Raw genomic sequence first — 17,762 nt, forward strand, 5'->3', positions numbered from 1 at the left:
AAAGCACAGAACATATATCACATACAGCACATAAAATAATATCAAAGCAATACAATAATATTAACAGGTAGAATATGCTGTCGAAATACAAGTTGACATAAAGTGCATATACGACATGCAGTTTCTGACAGATCAATCTCAGGAGCAGCAGACAGAACAAATCAGGCCGACTCAGAATTATTTCAGACTAAAGAACTTTAATTTTACGTGATATCACGGGGAACCTCTGCACCTAAAGGCGGTGCTTGGGTCTCTGTTTGTCTTGCAGACCCGCTTCATTGTATAGACACAGATTACGTGACTTAAAGCTCTTAACAAGAGCATTGCTTGACTCTGAACTTAGGACTAGATTTCAACAAACAACGTGACTCGGATCTTAGAACGAGATTGCAACAAACAAGAGCTTTACGTAAATGCGAGGCCACGACATCTCTCGTGTAAGGACTTTAGCTGAATTCCAAGACCTGCAAGGATTTTAGAAAAATTTTAAGAGAATTCACAGGCGATTAGGTTAACCCCTACGTATCCAAAGGGTCTTAAATTCTTCCACAATTTACTTGTTGATGATCCTTTCTGATCAACTGATGATGCATTTCCTCCTCTTCGTCAGAGGGGGTTCAGTTCCCTCCGGAAAGTGTATTTCCTTGCCAGGATGTACCTCCTCTGCTCACCAGTTTCGCTTACTGCGAATTTCTCTCACCATCTGGGGGTAACATAGGGTCATTTTCAGTTCCGAATAAGGCTCTTTTTATTGACTGGTCACAGTACAATAGTAATACTCCACATACACAGCATCCTAAAACACATATTATTACCACTAGAATTATCCCATGGGTAATCCAGCTTCCCCAGTCAGAAAACCATTCCTCTATTATTTCTCACCATTTCGTTCCTGAACCAAAATTCTTAATCTGTTTCTCTATCTTCGTAATCTCCTTAATCTTTCCCCTTATGTGTTCACTAAGGTCAGTTATGTATCCTGAAGCATCGGGAATGTAAGAACAAAATTCCTGCCCTACCACGGTGCATGTCCCCCCTTTTACGGCTCATAACATGTCCAGGGCCATTCTATTTTGCGAGGCTACCATTCTAAGGGCAACTACCTCTGTTGTTATGTCTTTCACTGACGTCTGCACGTCAGTTAGGGCATCGGCAGTGCCATCGTCCAATACCTGTAGAGTGGTTGCCATAATAATAATAATTTATCGCGAATTTCGGGCAATACCATATGAGGGAAATGCTGTCGTCCAAAACCTTTCACTTTTCGTTACCCTCTCTTACATAGCCTTAAATAAAGGTGTTGCGACATATCATTCATAGGATGCATGGAGGGCACTATATAGACCAGATAACAACAGCCCGTCCAATTTCCTGGAGATACATTCTCACTTTCGCCTGGCGGCCTTGGAAGCCATGGAAAAACTCTTTCCACACATACCCAGTGAGTCCCATTAGACTAGGCGGAGTAGGACACACCTTCCATTCAGTACAAGAACTATTACACCAAAATGCCCCTATTCCCCTTGTCGTATTATAATAATTTCCACTTACAGTTTTCTGTGTATTTACTAACTCGAAGGAGCGCATCCTTTTTTCCCTCCGTTGGGATAAAGAGGTACCATCCTTTGAAGCAGGGACATCCACAATCCACTTCACTGACATCACAGTCCTTCTGCCAATCTCGTTCTAAAGCTGGAATAGGATGTGTTAAATAGCTTCGTAAGTTACACAGAAAGCATTTCGCTTCCGCTCATGGGGACCCCTTCCACGGACATTCCCTGGGCGACATGCTGAGGAATCTTTACAATCACGCAACAAGAGTCCAACTCTTCACCTTAATGACTGGAATAAGTGACAAAAAGGTATTTCTGGACAAGGCCACACTGACTCCCCGCAGTATCAGTCCCCATAACAGCAAATGGCTTGTTCAGCTTCATGCTTTCTTGTCTTCCAACTCCTGGTGCAGTGCACCTAGTAGCGTGAATCCATTCTCCGTTTCCTTCAACTTTCCCCGCGGTTCCGGTTATTATCAGCACTGTGTAAGGGCGCTTACACCTAGAAGAAAGAGAACGCTTTTTCAGCTCCTTTACATACACCCTATTACCGGGTTGGAAATGATGCAGGTTCTCGCTTCCCAGAGGGTTCTGCGCCTGTCTCACTGTCTCATGCAGCTTGGTGGCTGTTTTGCCCAATGCTTGGGCATGCGCTGGGGTTTGTTAATTGTTCCAGATCAGGGCCAGTCTCTCAGTGGTAACCGGGGGTCGAATGACAGTAGTTCATGGGGCGCCCCATAAGAATTCCAGTGGCCCTATTTTTCCTGTTCCGCAATACACTATAGAGAGTGCCTCTGGCCCGGATAGCTGATTGTCCTGGTGCACTTTAAACAGGGCTACTTTCAGTTCCCCATTCGTCCTTTCGACTATCCCTGAGGATGGAGGCTGATATGGGATATGGAATTTCCATTGGAACCCCAAGGCCCGCACCAAATCATTCACCATTTGACCCGTGAAGTGTGTTCCCCTATCACTGTTTATTCGCATGTGTATTCCGTACCGGGGTATTAATTCTCTCCATAATATTTTTACCACTGTTCGAACATCATCCTTTCGTGTGGGATAGGCCTCCACCCATTGAGTGAACATGTCAACTATCACTGGCATGTATTTATACCCCGACGGCGGTGGCACATGAAGGAAATCAATTTGCAAAATTTCAAACGGCATTTTAGGCATCGGGAGATGTTAGAATTTCTCCGGCGATTTGCCCTGATCATTGCCCTGGCAAATGATTCACGCACGGGTAATTTCCTGTATTGTAGGTGTTATCCGGGTGCGTACCACTGATGATCGATTACATGCTGCATCCCTCCTTTACCCATATTGGCCTGGGCATGCGCCAGGCGGCACGGGGGCAAAAACAAGCTTCGACGACAAACCACCCTCCCGTCGGGGTGGAACCCACAACCATCTTTATAGTGTCAGTGCGCCTTTTGCCATGCCTCCATTTCCTGTGGCCCAAAATTCTGCTGTGTTACCTGAAGCTCAGAGGGCTCTCGGGCAGAGAGAGGCGTGGGGTACGAATCGCGAAGGCCTTGTGAAATAGGATGTTGAGTTAAAACAAACTTCGTTGCGGCTTGGTCTGGTCGGTCATTTCCCTGGGAAAATTCATCTGTAGCATTGCTGTGTGACTCCAGATTTCTCATTGCTATCTGCTAAGACTGTTGAATAGCTTCGAGAAGATTCAATACTAGTCGTGAATGTTTTATGCACTTCTCCACTGAGATTATGAAACCCCTATTTTTCCATATTTGCCCAACATCATGCACCATCACAAAGGCGTATCGGGAGTCCCAATTCCTGGCCAATATACAAGTTAGGGTGAGTGCAACAAGATCGGCTCCCTATGCAGAAGTTCCTGGGGGCAGTGCATAGGCTCCCTCTGTCTGGTGTAGATCAACTATGGTTCCCGGGGGCAGTGCATAGGCTCCCTCTGTCTGGTATAGATCAACTATGGTTCCCGGGGGCAGTGCATAGGCTCCCTCTGTCTGGTATAGATCAACTATGGTTCCTGGGGGCAGTGCATAGGCTCCCTCTGTCTGGTATAGATCAACTATGGTTCCCGTGGGCAGTGCATAGGCTCCCTCTGTCTGGTATAGATCAACTATGGTTCCTGGGGGCAGTGCATAGGCTCCCCCTGTCTGGTATAGATCAACTATGGTTCCTGGGGGCAGTGCATAGGCTCCCTCTGTCTGGTATAGATCAACTATGGTTCCTGGGGGCAGTGCATAGGCTCCCTCTGTCTGGTATAGATCAACTATGGTTCCCGGGGGCAGTGCATAGGCTCCCTCTGTCTGGTATAGATCAACTATGGTTCCTGGGGGCAGTGCATAGGCTCCCTCTGTCTGGTATAGTTCAACTATGGTTCCTGGGGGCAGTGCATAGGCTCCCTCTGTCTGGTATAGATCAACTATGGTTCCCGGGGGCAGTGCATCGGCTTCCTGTGTCTGGAATAGATCAACTATGGTTCCTGGGGGCAGTGCATAGGCTCCCTCTGTCTGGAATAGATCAACTATGGTTCCCGGGGGCAGTGCATAGGCTCCCTCTGTCTGGTATAGATCAACTATGGTTCCCGGGGTCAGTACATAGGCTTCCTGTGTCTGGTATATATCGACTATGGTTCCCGGGGGCAGTGCATCGGCTTCCTCTGTCTGGTATAGATCAACTATGGTTCCCGGGGTCAGTACATAGGCTTCCTGTGTCTGGTATAGATCAACTATGGTTCCTGGGGGCAGTGCATAGGCTCCCTCTGTCTGGTATAGATCAACTATGGTTCCTGGGGGCAGTGCATAGGCTCCCTCTGTCTGGTATAGATCAACTATGGTTCCCGGGGTCAGTGCATAGGCTCCCTCTGTCTGGTATAGATCAACTATGGTTCCTGGCGTCAGTGCATAGGCTTCCTGTGTCTGGTATATATCAACTATGGTGTAACCTGCTGAGAGTACGTCGTTTTTTGGCCGATGGGATGACCCGCCCAGTTGCATTCTTGGCAGCTGCGGAGCGGAGGGCGACATCATGTCGACGGAAATCGTGGATACACTGACGGCAGTAGCCGACCATTCCCAGGAAGGAAAGATCTTCGTTCTTCGTCGTAGGCGGCGGTGTTCGCAAGATAGCCGTTATTCAGTCCGGCCCTATCTCTCGAACTTTGCCTTCAAGCGGAGAAGAAGGTATTGCACCAGCGACTGGCAGAATTGTTGCTCCGATCGTAACATGCGATGTCTGCGAGCGGCTAGAAACAGGTGCAAAGCTATCGGGTCTTTTAAGCAGACTGATAGACCAGAAGACGCTACTAAGAGATCATAAGCATATTGTAGCAAAGTAGATTCCCCTCCTAGACACTCGTCCGAATTGTACGTAACATTTGCTGCATACAGGGCTGCACTTTCGTTTTACCCCGGGTGGTAATAGAGTCCAAGTATATTGCTGTCCTTTATAAGTAAAAATATACAGATATTGGCCGTTTGGATGGAGGGGGATGGAGAAAAAGGCGGAACAGAGGTTAACCACCGTATAAACCTCAGCACCGGCGGGAAAGGACGGGAGAATCATGTTGATATCAGGTACCACTGGAACTATTGGAATCACGATATTATTGACGGCTCTTAAGCCTTGCACAAAGAGCCACTCATTGGTTCGACTGACTTTAGGTATGGGCAGTATGGGAATGTTACAGTGGCTCACGGTAGGTTAAGAACCCCTTGTTGGAGCAGTGAATCAATCACAGGGACTATGCGCTCTTCTGCCTCAGGGGCAAGTCGGTATTGCCTGATACATGGTAAGACTGCATTCTTCTTCAGTGTGACAGAGTGATCCCTTGCATTGAGTACCCTGCCCACATGCGTCCCGTGTCGAGCCCATAGTTTTGCGTCTATTGCTTTTAATGCCAGAGGAGCGGCCGGACTTGGTGCTTCGGGCGGCTGCTGTCTTTGGAACTTTGCTGAAAAGGAACGTGGGCTCCCGACAAGTAGGAAATACCGGAAATGTTGCTGATTGCAATTGTTTTATCATTGGACCTGTCTGTTTAGCGTGGTACGGCGAGCGTATAGCAATGGTTAAATGAAGAGACAGGTGCCGCTGTCCTTCAGTTAGGTTTACCGGAATACCCAACCCTTCTTTTCCGAAGCGAAGATAAGGTTGCGGGTATATTTCGCTTTTCTGACCCTCAGAAGTAAATGCCCTTTTCCTGTACTCCGGGACATCTTCTCCAGTATACCAGGCGGTAGAGTGCGATCGGGAGCAATACTGCACTACCTGCAGCAAGTACCACAAGGCTTCAATGCGTTCAATGCACTTGTGATTCATTTCCCGGGGGTACCTGCACATCATCGGTCCGCCAATCCTCATTCTCTCCAAGTGGGAACTGTCAGGTTTCTTTTAGGGCCACCCAAGAGCTACCATAAGCTCATCTCAACAGAATTCGTAAGTCTCCTGACAAAGGGTGCCACAGGGATCAGTGCTGGGCTCATTGTTATTTGTCAATTATATCAATGATCTGGATGACAATGTGGTAAATTAGATCAGCAAATTTGCTAATGATGCAAAGATTGAAGATGTAGTGAACAGTGACGAATGTTTTCAAAGCTTGCAGAGGGAATTGGACCAGCTGGAAATATGGGTTGACAAATGGCAAATGGAGTTTAATGCAGGCAAGTGTGATGTATTGCTCTTGTGTGAGGTATTGCAAGTGTGAGGAAGGACAAACCAAGGTGAATATGCAAGCTAAATGGTAGGACACTGATGGGGTGCAGTAGAGCAGGGTAATATGGGAATACAGTTACATAATTCCGTACAACTGGCGTCACAGGTAGATAGGGTTCTGCAGACATCCTCTGGAACATTGGCCTTTATTACTCAGAATTAGAGTTGTAATATAATGTTGAGATTGTATAAGACACTGGTGGGGCCGAATTTGGAGAATTGTGTGCAGGTTTGTTAACCTAACTACAGGAACGCTATTAATTAGATTGAAAGAGTGCAGAGAAGGAATACAAGGCTGTTGTCGGGACTTGAGAAACTGAGTTACAGAGAAAAGATGAATAAGTTAGGACTTCATTTCCTGGAGCGTGGAAGAATGAGGGCGAATTGATAGAGGTGTATAAAATTATAATGGGTATAGATGGAGTGAATGCAAGCAGGCTTTCTCCACTAAGGCCAGGGGGAGAGAGAAAAAAACAGAGAAAATGGGTTAAGGGTTAAAGGGGAAAAGGTTAAAGGGAACATTGGAGGGAGGCTTCTTCACACAGAGAGTGGTGGGAGTGTGGATTGAGCTTCCAGATTAAATGGTAAATGCAGTCTCACTTTTAACATTTAGGAAAAACGTACAGTTACATGGATGAGAGGTGTATGGAAGGATATGTTCTAGCTGCAGGGCAGTGGGAGCAGGCAGAAAAATGTTTCGGCACAGCCAAGAAGGGCCAAAAGGCCAGATTCTGTGCGGCACTGTTCTATGGTTCTATGGTTCCATGGATGTAAATCTCGCACATTTGTTCTACCCAACTGAGGAATGCAGCCGGCCTTTTTAAAGGGTTAGGGGCTTCAACCTCAATATCCCGGGCCTCAGAGGGAGTCCAGGGTTTGAGTATGGGTACGTCTCCAATCATGATTTTTGGCGCCTGCTGTATCTGCGAGTCCGGCACTGGCTGAGGTTCCCTGCCACGACGCACTCTCGAGCACGTACTTATTTTAGATTGAGTCGCCCCATCCCTTCCAACCCCTGTCTTAACGTTTAACTCCCGTCCCTCTACAGCTCCTGCCCCTGCTTCTCCTTCTCTTTCAGTTTGGGTGGGTTGGTGCTTCTTGGCCACCTTCATCCATTTTTCAAAACATCCCATCATGTACTCAAAATCCCAATTAGTGTCCCCATTCCCGTTAGTCACTACATTCCACCAAGTCTGAATTGGGGGATCTTAAATCTGCCCCCATAGAGCCAGTGTCCTTGAGACCACCCATAGAGAACACTGATAAAGGTTGTAGCCTACGCGTTATCCCAAGTTCCTCTTACTATTGTGTCCACTGGCGACCATGGTGGCACCAGAGTTTTTCTTACCTACCGGCGGTTCTTTTTACCAGTCTTCATTCGTTTTTCCACCTTCTTTCTTGCTTTCAAGGTCTTTCCTTGCTTTCCCAGCCGTTCTGCAACATTGAGTAACGATACCGAGCACTCGTATTATTTCACACGGAATCTTACCGAGAGCGCTCACCGGTGTGTTTCCTCTGCCTTTCCACGGGTCTTTGAGTTCAGTTATGGAATTGATCCGTAGCTACCTTAGTACCCATACGAGCACCCCTTGCCTTCCCTCTTTCTGCTAGAATGCAGGGCACCAGCTTCCCACTTTCAGCTAGGAGACAGAATTTCCTTCCCAACTTGGCACGATCCTTTCTGTCTTGCTTCTCCTTTTCCGCTTAGGGTTCCTTTTCTGGATCCTGCTCTTCTAGCCTCCTCCTTAAACCGAGGAGACTCCATAGAGGATCCCATCCTCGTTGCTAATCTGTTGCGGAAAAATCTCTGGCGCGGCAGACGGAGCAAATCAGGGCGACTCAGAGAATTTTTTCAGACTAAAGAAGTTCATTATACGATATTACAGAGAGCCACTGCACCTGAGAGCGGTGTTTAGGGGCTCTGCTTAGCTTGCAGACACGTTTCATTATATAGATACAGAGTGTGTAACTAAAAGCACTTAAGAAGAACATTGCTTGACTTTGAACTTAGAACTAGAGTACAACATTTTGATTGCTTTCTACCCGGCGCTACAACTTCTTTCTTGCTTATTTTAGCTGAATCTCAGGAACATTCACAACCCCAACATATCCAAAGAGTCTTAAATTCTTCCACAGTGTGCCTTTAAAATTTACTACTCTAACGAAAGGATTTCCCATTCGGGATCACTGAAGTATTATGATGATGATTATCATTATTATTATTGTTATCATCATCTTTATCATCATCATCATCATCATCATTATAACAGGTACTCCCCGGGTTACGTACGTTTTCCGTTCCAAGCCTGTCTTTAAGTCGGATTTGTACGTAAGTCGGAACAATTACATCCGGTATTATTTAGCGTCAGTTAGTCAAACGTTTGTCTTAGTATATAGTATATATTTTACCTTTCTATGCATATAAAATACTTAAGAAAGGTATGTATACCAATAATAAAATCATTGCGTTGCTTAGTAATAATTGTAGCTTTCATTGGGGCAGGGCCTTTCACATGCTACATCATTCTCACTTTATCTGTTATCCTTTAAAATTGTTACGATCGTGGACCGACTCCAGCCTAACGTTTTTCCAATGGCCGATGGCGTTTCCGCTATTTCCAAAGGCTTTATTATTTCCACTTTATTTTCCATCGCGATCGCTTCCCGTCAATGGAACAGAAACACAGCAGGCTTCAATCACGCTGTATTAGGTGCAAAGACATGTTTTTTTGTTTGTTTTTTTTTTGGAAATCAGTCGAGTTTTAAGTGTTCCGGTTGAATTAATTTACGAACGTACCACAACTTAATTAAAATGAAACATGCCAATAAATGTATGTTCAGCTGTCCTAAGCAAATGACAGGCTCTCCCCTATAGACATCAAGGGACCTGGATTGAGGGGGTGAATAGCTTTAAGGTGCTTGGCATAAACATCACCGAGGATGTCGGGTAGTCTGTACATACCGGCACTGCGCTTCTTTCACCACAGACGGTTGAAGAGATTTGGCGTGGGTACCCATATCCTAAGAACTTGCAACAGAGCCACATCTGAGAGCATCCTGACTGGCTGCATCACTGGCTCTTTTGGGAACTGTACTTCCCTCAATTGCAGGACCCTGCAGGGAGCACTGCGGACAGTCCATCACATCAAAAGATGTGTACTTCTCACTGTTCAGGACATTTATAGAGACAAGTGTGTATAAAGCGTCCGAAAGACCAGTCGAGACCCGAGTCACCACAATCACAAACTCTTCCAGGTTTTACCATCCGGGAAAATGTAGCGCAGCATAAAAGCTAGGACCAACGGGCTCCAGGACAGCTTCTTCCACGAGGACATGTGACTGCTGAATTCATGCAGGCACAACTGTATGTCAATGTTATATTGACTATAGAGTTGTACATATATTTATTATAAATTACTATAAATTTGCGCATTGTACATTTAGACTGAGACATAACGTAAGGATTTTTGCTCCATGTGTATGTGAAGGATGTATTTAATAAAGTTAAGACAATCTAATAAAGGATATTTAAATGTCCTTTTTATACCCATTTTAAAATGAATGTTTCATCAGAATGTGGTGCTGCTCGCGAAAGAGAAAACAAAGAAAAGCAGAGAGATTGAATGCGAGAGAGAGAGAGAGAGAGAGAGAGAGAGAGAGAGAGAGAGAGAGAGAGAGAGAGAGAGAGAGAGAGAGAGAGAGAGAGAGAGGAGAGAGAGAGAGAGAGAGACAGAGTGAGAGAGACAGAGAGACAGAGACAGAGACAGAGACAGAAAAATTGGAACCTTGTAGAACGTGCCGGGGAATTTGAACAGAGAGTATGTATGGTGGGACTAGGAAGGAGTGGAATACAGGAGGAGGAAAAAGAAAGCGTTTTAACATTTTAAAGTAGGTTTGGAATTTTGCAGCACACGGTTATTCTATCTGATGTTTGTCTGAATGGGAATATTTGAGATGCGAGCTCCGTTGAAACCACAATGCATCCTCATGCGACAATACATGGCAATAGGTTCGAAGGCTAATTCTCCCGTGTACGTTGCAGTGTACGTTATCTACGAACCTCCTTAGGTCTAAATCCGTTTATGATCTCCCGTAAATTATATATAATTTCTATTAATTCTTCTTTCTTTAATTCACCTTTGCCAGGTTTGAAATACAATGCGCTACTGCTAGAAAAGCGAAAGTTCATTATACTTACACCTCCATGCCCATGACAGTAAACTTGAACACAAACTGAAAAGTTGAGTCTCAAGTTCATTTGAAGCACTGAAGCTCAAACAATGTTTCTGCCCAGGATTGAACTGGGGACCTTTCGCGTGTGAAGCGAAAGTGATAACCACTACACCACAGAAACCATGCAAAGCGCTCAATGCTTTGCGCTCTTGAGCAATGACCCGAGGCATCCCCTCCCCGCCCTGCTCTGAAATACAGCATTAAGCAAAAAATATTGCCCACCATCCCTCTCCGTTTTCAGTACCAAGTACTAAATAGTTCGGACTTTATTCCCTGGAATATGGGTATAGGTAGAATGTTACAAGGACGTGGCAGTGGAATGAACCCAAGTGCTGAACACGGGCGTGGAATGGGTGCCAAGTTAGTGTTTACCTGGTGTGTTGGTTTTAGGAGAGAATTCAGGAACGATGCTAGACTTAGAACTGATCGTCCTAAGATCCATGGGGCGAGGTTACTCAAACACGAGTCGACCAACGAACTGGCACCTTCTAGCTGTGATCATACGGTTTTTATAATGCATTTGCTGATGGAAAACAGGTGTTTGTATTTAGTGGAAAATGGAAATGATTGAGAACTAATCGAGGTGATTGAGGCCCAATTCCTGAGGAAGATCGCCAGGTGCCCGAAGGGACCATGACAATACAACACCCCCACCCCCACCGCCAACAACAGGAGCCTTCCTGCGATCCTCCAGGCCTGTCTGGATGGTTCCGATGAAAGTCCTGGATGAAGGAAGTATCTAGGATGAAAGAGCAAGGGACCCAGGAACACTCTTCCGGACCGTACCCCTCCCAGTCCACCAGGTATTGGAGACCCCGGCCCCGACGGCACACGTCCAGTAGTCTTCGGACGGTGTATGCCTGATGACTGTCGATGAGACGGGCAGGTGTGGGAGTCTCAGCAGGGGGACACAAGACGCTGACGGAAACTGGCTTGAACTGAGAAACATGACAAGTTGGGTGAATGCTTACGGACCTTGGCAGCATTAGGCGGACCGCTGTGGGATTGATAATCCTTTCAAACTTGAATGGTCGCAGGAAGCGAGGGGCGAGTTACCTATGTTCGTTTTTGAGCGGGATGTCCTTGGAGGAAAGCCACATCATCTGCCCAGGTTGGTACCTCCGGTGCCGGAGTGCGGTGTCGGTCGGCTCACTTCGTATTTCGATTTGTCGATCTGAGTAGGGTTGTGCGTGTTTCCTCAGAAATCTTACGGCACCGATCAATATGGTCCAGAACCGACGGTACCGCAGTCTCCCCTTCTTGCGCAGGGAACAGCGGGGGTTGGTACCCAAGGGAGCACTCGAACGGATACCTCCCAATGGCAGAGCTCACCAGAGAGTTGTGGGCGTACTCAACCCACGGGAGGTGGTCGCTCCAGGTCGACGGGTTGTTTGCCGTTACACAACGTAACGTCGCCTCCAGGTCTTAGTTGACCCGTTCCGTCTGCCCGTTCGACTGAGGATGGAAGCCGGATGACAGGCTGGCCGATGTACCTAAGGCCTGACAAAAGACTCTCCATACCTGCGAGACGAACCGTGGACCTCGATCTGATACGATGTCCACGGGGATTCCGTGGAGGCGGAAGACGAGAAGATCTGCGGTTCTTGAGAGGAAGGCAGTTTAGGGAGGGGCACAAAGTGCACCTCCTTGGAGAATCGGTCTACCACAATGAAGACAGCTGTGTTTCCGCGGGAAGTGGTAGACCAGTGACGGTCTAGGGCGATGTGTGACAGGGGACGACCAGGTACAGGTAGAGGACCAAGAAGACCCGCGGGTGGTCGATGAGAGTCCTTTCCTCGGGCACAGATGGAAAAAGCGAGACATAAGAACGGGTGCCCCCTCTATGGACGGCCACCAAAAGTGCTTCCTCAGGAGAGCCAGGGTCCGATCACTCCCGGGGTGGCAGGTGAACCGGGATGTGTGACTCCATTGGAGAACCTGAGACCCGATGGAGACCGGCAAGGACAGGCCATCGCCGGGTGAATTCCCAGGGTCGGGGTCGTCCCGCTAGGCTTCGCGTCCCGTCTAGGGCTGGTCAAGTCGATGAGAAAGGGGAACCAGCAGGGCTAACGGCAGATCCAGCAGGGCTTGTGTTCTAGGGGCAATTGGAAATGCGCAGAATAGATGCATCACAAATAAGAATAAATATTCGATGGGGAGGATGAGGCAACAATGGCTAATACTGGAAAGTAATGACAGAATAAAGGCAAAAATGAGGGTTTATAATATAGAAAACATTAGTGAGAAGCCAGAGGTTTGGAATGCTTTCAAAATACAGAAGAACGCAAATAAAATTTGATGAGAGGAAAAAGCTAAATGGCTAATAATAGAGAAAACACCATGAAGAATAAAAGGGATGCGAGAGTGGGTATCAGAAAGCTGGAAAATGACGCGGAAGAAGCAGTAATGGGGGAAAAAGTAAAGGGACAAACTGAATGAATATTTTGCGCCAGGCTGCTCTGTGGAAGACACCAGCATAATGGCACCGAGAAGCATGTGTCAGAGGGCATCAGTGAGAGTGGATGTTATCACCTGGAGAAGGTGCCTATGGAGCTGAAAGGACTGAAGTTAGATGTCATCGGGAACAGTTGGACTACACACAAGGGTTCTGGAAGTGGTAACTGGAGAGATTCTGTAGGCACTCCTTCACGTATCATTATTTATACACAACAGCTCCATAGCAAAGAAAGCCCAGCAACGTCTCTACTTTCTGCGAAGGCTGAGGAAAGTCCATCTCCCACACCCCCATCTAATCGCATTCTACAGGGGTTGTATTGAGAGTATCCTGAGCAGCTGCATCACTGCCTGATTCGGAACCTGCACCATTCAAGATCGCAAGACCCTGCAGCGGATAGTGAGGTCAGCTGAGAAGATTATCGGGGTCTCTCTTCCCGCCATTACGGACATTTACACGACACGCTGCATCCGCAAAGGAAACAGCATTATGAAGGACCACAAGCACCGCTCCTACAAACTTTTCTCCCTCCTGCCGTCTGGGAAAAAGATACCGGAGCATTCGGGATCTCACGACCAGACGATGTAACAGTTTCTTCCCCCCAAGCTATCAGAGTCCCCAATACACAGAGCCTGGACAGAGACCTTACTGTCTTGTTTATTATTTATTGTAATGCCTGTACTGTTTTGTGTACTTCATGCAGTCCTGGGTAGGTCTGTAGTCTCGTGTAGTTTTATTCTCTGTTGCTTTTTATGTCGTTCACTCTAGTTTTTTGTACTGTGCTATGTACCACCACGGTGCAGAAAAAGTTGTCTCATTTTTGCAATGTACTGTACCAGCAGTTATGGTCGAAATGACAATAAAAGTGACGACTTGATATTCGAGAATAGATCCTGACGACTGGAGAATTGTCTGTCACTCCACTCTGAAAGAAGGAAGTTAGGAGAATAAAAGTGACGACTTGATATTCGAGAATAGATCCTGACGACTGGAGAATTGTCTGTCACTCCACTCTGAAAGAAGGAAGTAAGGAGAATAAAAGAAAGGCAGCCTGACTTCAATGTGTTAAATAACTCAAAAGATTCGAAGCACATTGAAGATCAAAGACAGTTGAGGAGAAAGGGCGGAGATTTGTCAAATAGATCATCGTGCACCTTGGAAGAAAGGATAAAAAATTCTCTAAACGGGGAAGGTTTTCTGAAATCAGAGGTGCAAAGTGAACTTGAGCAATATTCCCTGAATGTTTACTTCCAGGCTTAGTCGGCGGTAACGGAAGGCAAATGCAATTTTAACATTCGGTTCAGGAGGGGTAGAATATATAACAACAATGTAATGTTGACATATGTCCTTCATTATAAACCTGATTCTGATCCCGACCTTTATCCCCGACAATGGAAATCTGCTTCATTTACGATGCTAACAGCAGTGTTATCCTTCCACACTCACGTTCTGACGTAACTGTGTTGAAACAAATTCCAAAGCTGTCGAATTATACTATTTGTATTAGAATGATGAATCACCTTTTTCGTTACCGAAAATAAATCAAGTACAACCATCACTTCAGTTGTAGTGCTACAGTGTTCATCAATGAACATTGATGGAGCTGCAATGGCCGAGTGGTTAAGGCGTTGGACTTGAAATCCAAAGGGGATTCGCCGCGCAGATTCGAATCCTGTTTGCAGCGCTCAAACTGCAGCGCAAGGGAATAGAAACCTTAATGCCAATAAAAATGTAACACCCTGACTATGTACCAGCTGGCAGATTTATAGATTTTTACACTCATTATGCAAATTTCATTTCTCTTACGACTCTGATCAATCCCCCTCTGGGCAGCTTAAACGCTTTGTAGTTTGCTGCTTTACCGACTTGTAAAACTAAAAGAATCAAATGCAGAGAACGGATATTTCAGCGTCAGTGTAAAGAAGTGGACTTCATTCTTTCACTGAAGTGGGCAGCACGGTCTCTGAACGTGAAAAGCTTTCGCCGGTTTCATATCCCTCATTGTACAGACTCCCCATTGCTCTTTTGTCCAGCGACCGACCCCGCCTATTGCCATAGACAAATCGGTTCGCTGACCTTCCGTCAAAATCACCCTCGCCAATTGTCACTGAGCGGTATAATTGTCCGACATCAACAAATCTCGTCAAATGACGTGCAACCTACCTAGCTCCCATTCGTGTATGCAGATGTCAATCCAACGTGTTATCCAGTTGCGGAAAGGGTTTCACCAAGAGTTGTTCCTTCCCACAGACCCTGACTGCTTCTGCCTCCACAAAATCCCGTCAATACCGAGCAAAGCTCAGTACAATGTCCCATTATATAACATTAATATCAATAGGCTTCTGATCGAAGCTGGGGGCGCTGAAAGGGCGTCGAAATAAAGGCCGGCGACAGAAGTTTATCTCCTCTCACCTGGGGAGACGGTCGAAGATTTGGTGGAGGTGACCGGCCGACTTTTGACCGGCAACTGCTGTATGGGGGGGAGGGAGGATTGAGAAAAAGTCTGGGCCAGCCTGATCTTATTGAATTCCAGGGCTGGCTGAAAAGGACTAGACAATTCCCTTCATTCTGTTGTCTGTCCGTTTAAAGAAAAGGAATAAACAGCCTTTCTTGGGCCTGGATGCTCTCCCGTGGATATAATAGTTCGCAATCTATGACATCAGTTTGCCTGAGGAATCATTTCCAAGCCTGAAACTGGCACAAGATTGATATCCATCTTTTGTTAATGACGCAGAATTGTACAATATATGCGTTGCGTACTGTCTGTCTTTTCGAGCCTGCAATGATGCTGCAAGTGTTTCATTGTACCTGTCCCTCACCGTCCCTGTGCACACGGCAATAAACCCGACTGGACCTGACAACACTCACTGAGATTTGAGCAGTGATGACCCCGTGCAGATGAGTCAAGGTTATGTCGGTAAGCTGAGTGAGTAGGACCAGAGTCCAATATGGGAAATGTATGGTCACCCGCTTCTACAGAGAGACAGCATCTCTGAGTGGATTGAGTTGCAGTGAGGAGGGAAGAAGATCAAACCTACATTGTATCGATTGCAAGTTATTGTTTGTAAGACCTCGCACAGTTATTTCCAGCTTTATTGAGACTGCACCTGCGATATTTTTCTCAATGCCATGTTCTGCTCGTATATTTTGTGGTTTTATGGTGCTGAATCAGGCGGATGCAGGTAAGCATAGACAGGAATCGGGTTCTTGTGGAAGCAATGAATACACAAAATAATTTAAAATAAGCACATTAAATAAACAGGCAATATCTTAATTCCCTGACCGGTAATCGAACCTGGGCCGCGGCGGTGAGAGCGCCGAATCCTAACCACTAGACCACCAGGGAGGCTGATAAAGTTCTGACTACAACAGTAGACTACTACAAAACCAGCAAAATATGAAACAAAACCTAAAGATGAATAATAATTAATAAATGTGATAAATATTGTCACGAATCTACTGCTCAGCACTTTGCAGACCGCGTGCTCACCCAATGCTTCAGTTTAAGAAACACTCTGGACTCTGAATGAATCAGTGGGAAACACTCGTTCTCCAGTGTCTTTATAAAGATGGTAACATTCAGATTCTCTTATGAGCCCTGGTTCGTTTTTGTTTCTGTCTGTCGCCTCGAAGCAATTCAGTACTCTGCCCTCCGATTCCCGTGGCATTGTTGCCGATACATCCGGTGTCTTGTTCCTTACCCTCCGCCTGGGTGGAGGTAGGAGAAAGAAACCCAGACGTTCAGAATGCACGAAATATGGTCTGGGGATGGAATGCTGGGCTTTTTGATCGTGCTCTAACCGTGGTCGAGTGTGCGGGAGCCCCTGGTACTGAGGATGACGTGCTGGTGACAAATTAGCTTAGATTTCATTAAATAAGCCTGATAGAAACCCCGGCAATGATTTGAAAGTCCTCAGGGTAGGCAGTTCCTTGTTTGCTGGTCGCGGCACTCAGTACATGGTATGCTTGCTTAACATCTGCTCTGGCGGTATGTGAAGTGCCGTCCGGATCAATGAGGAGAACCTCTCGGTGAGCAGCACCGACAGAACTCAATCATTGGGTGTTGTGATTGGGGGAACAAGGGTGCGGCAAGACCGTTATGTACGGAGAGCATGAAGAGTTAGTCATGAAACAACACAGCCGTTCCACACTACATGAAACAGAGAGGACAGCAGCCCCTCATTTCCCTCCGAAACTGCAATGTTGCGCTGACGTAATGCATCTTGTTTTCAAGTAATTGGCCTTCGGCTAAGAAGATGCCGGGCAGGGGATGCTTCATCGCCCGTCGATTTAGTCTGGCTTGAAGTCTTCCGAACCGACCCCTTTCCCAGCGTGCCATCGTGGATCTTTGGGTTTATAAACAAATCTCAAAATTCCTAAATCCTTATCAATAATGCAGACATCCCGCTCTTCCTGGAGCCTACAAAATGCATCACTCGGCACTTCATCTCTCTCCATTCTATCCCCCTCCTGCATTCTCCTGACACCAAACACCTGACTCCGATCTCTCTCCCCATCGAAATTCTTTCACCAGCCTCCGATCAGGAACAGGAATATTAGCGATAGACAATATGGACCAGTGCGTATTAGATCATGTCTAACCAATCTCACAGAGCTTTACAGGTAGTAATCTGGAATGGTGTTGAAGGCAAAGCTGTGGATGCTGTCTACAGGAACTTCGGCAAGGAATTTACAAGGCTCCGTGTGGGAGGATGCTCGGGAAGGATCGGTCGCTTGGCTTTCACAATGAGGAAGTAAATTGGATTCGCCATTGGATACGTTGGGGAAGCTAGAGTGTGGTAATGGATGATTGTCTT

The 17,762-nt window shown here is 46.4% G+C and overlaps 1 non-coding gene across 1 annotated transcript; it reads right to left on the reverse strand.

Annotated features, from left to right (window-relative positions):
- Positions 1 to 10,538: 10,538 nt before the first annotated feature.
- trnav-cac (transfer RNA valine (anticodon CAC)) lies at positions 10,539 to 10,611 on the reverse strand. Its single transcript has one exon. It is a non-coding gene; the product is annotated as a tRNA-Val (tRNA).
- Between the last annotated feature and the right edge of the window lie 7,151 nt (positions 10,612 to 17,762).

This window comes from Hypanus sabinus, unplaced genomic scaffold, assembly GCF_030144855.1.
Source record: "Hypanus sabinus isolate sHypSab1 unplaced genomic scaffold, sHypSab1.hap1 scaffold_530, whole genome shotgun sequence".
Classification (NCBI taxonomy): Eukaryota; Metazoa; Chordata; class Chondrichthyes; order Myliobatiformes; family Dasyatidae; genus Hypanus; species Hypanus sabinus.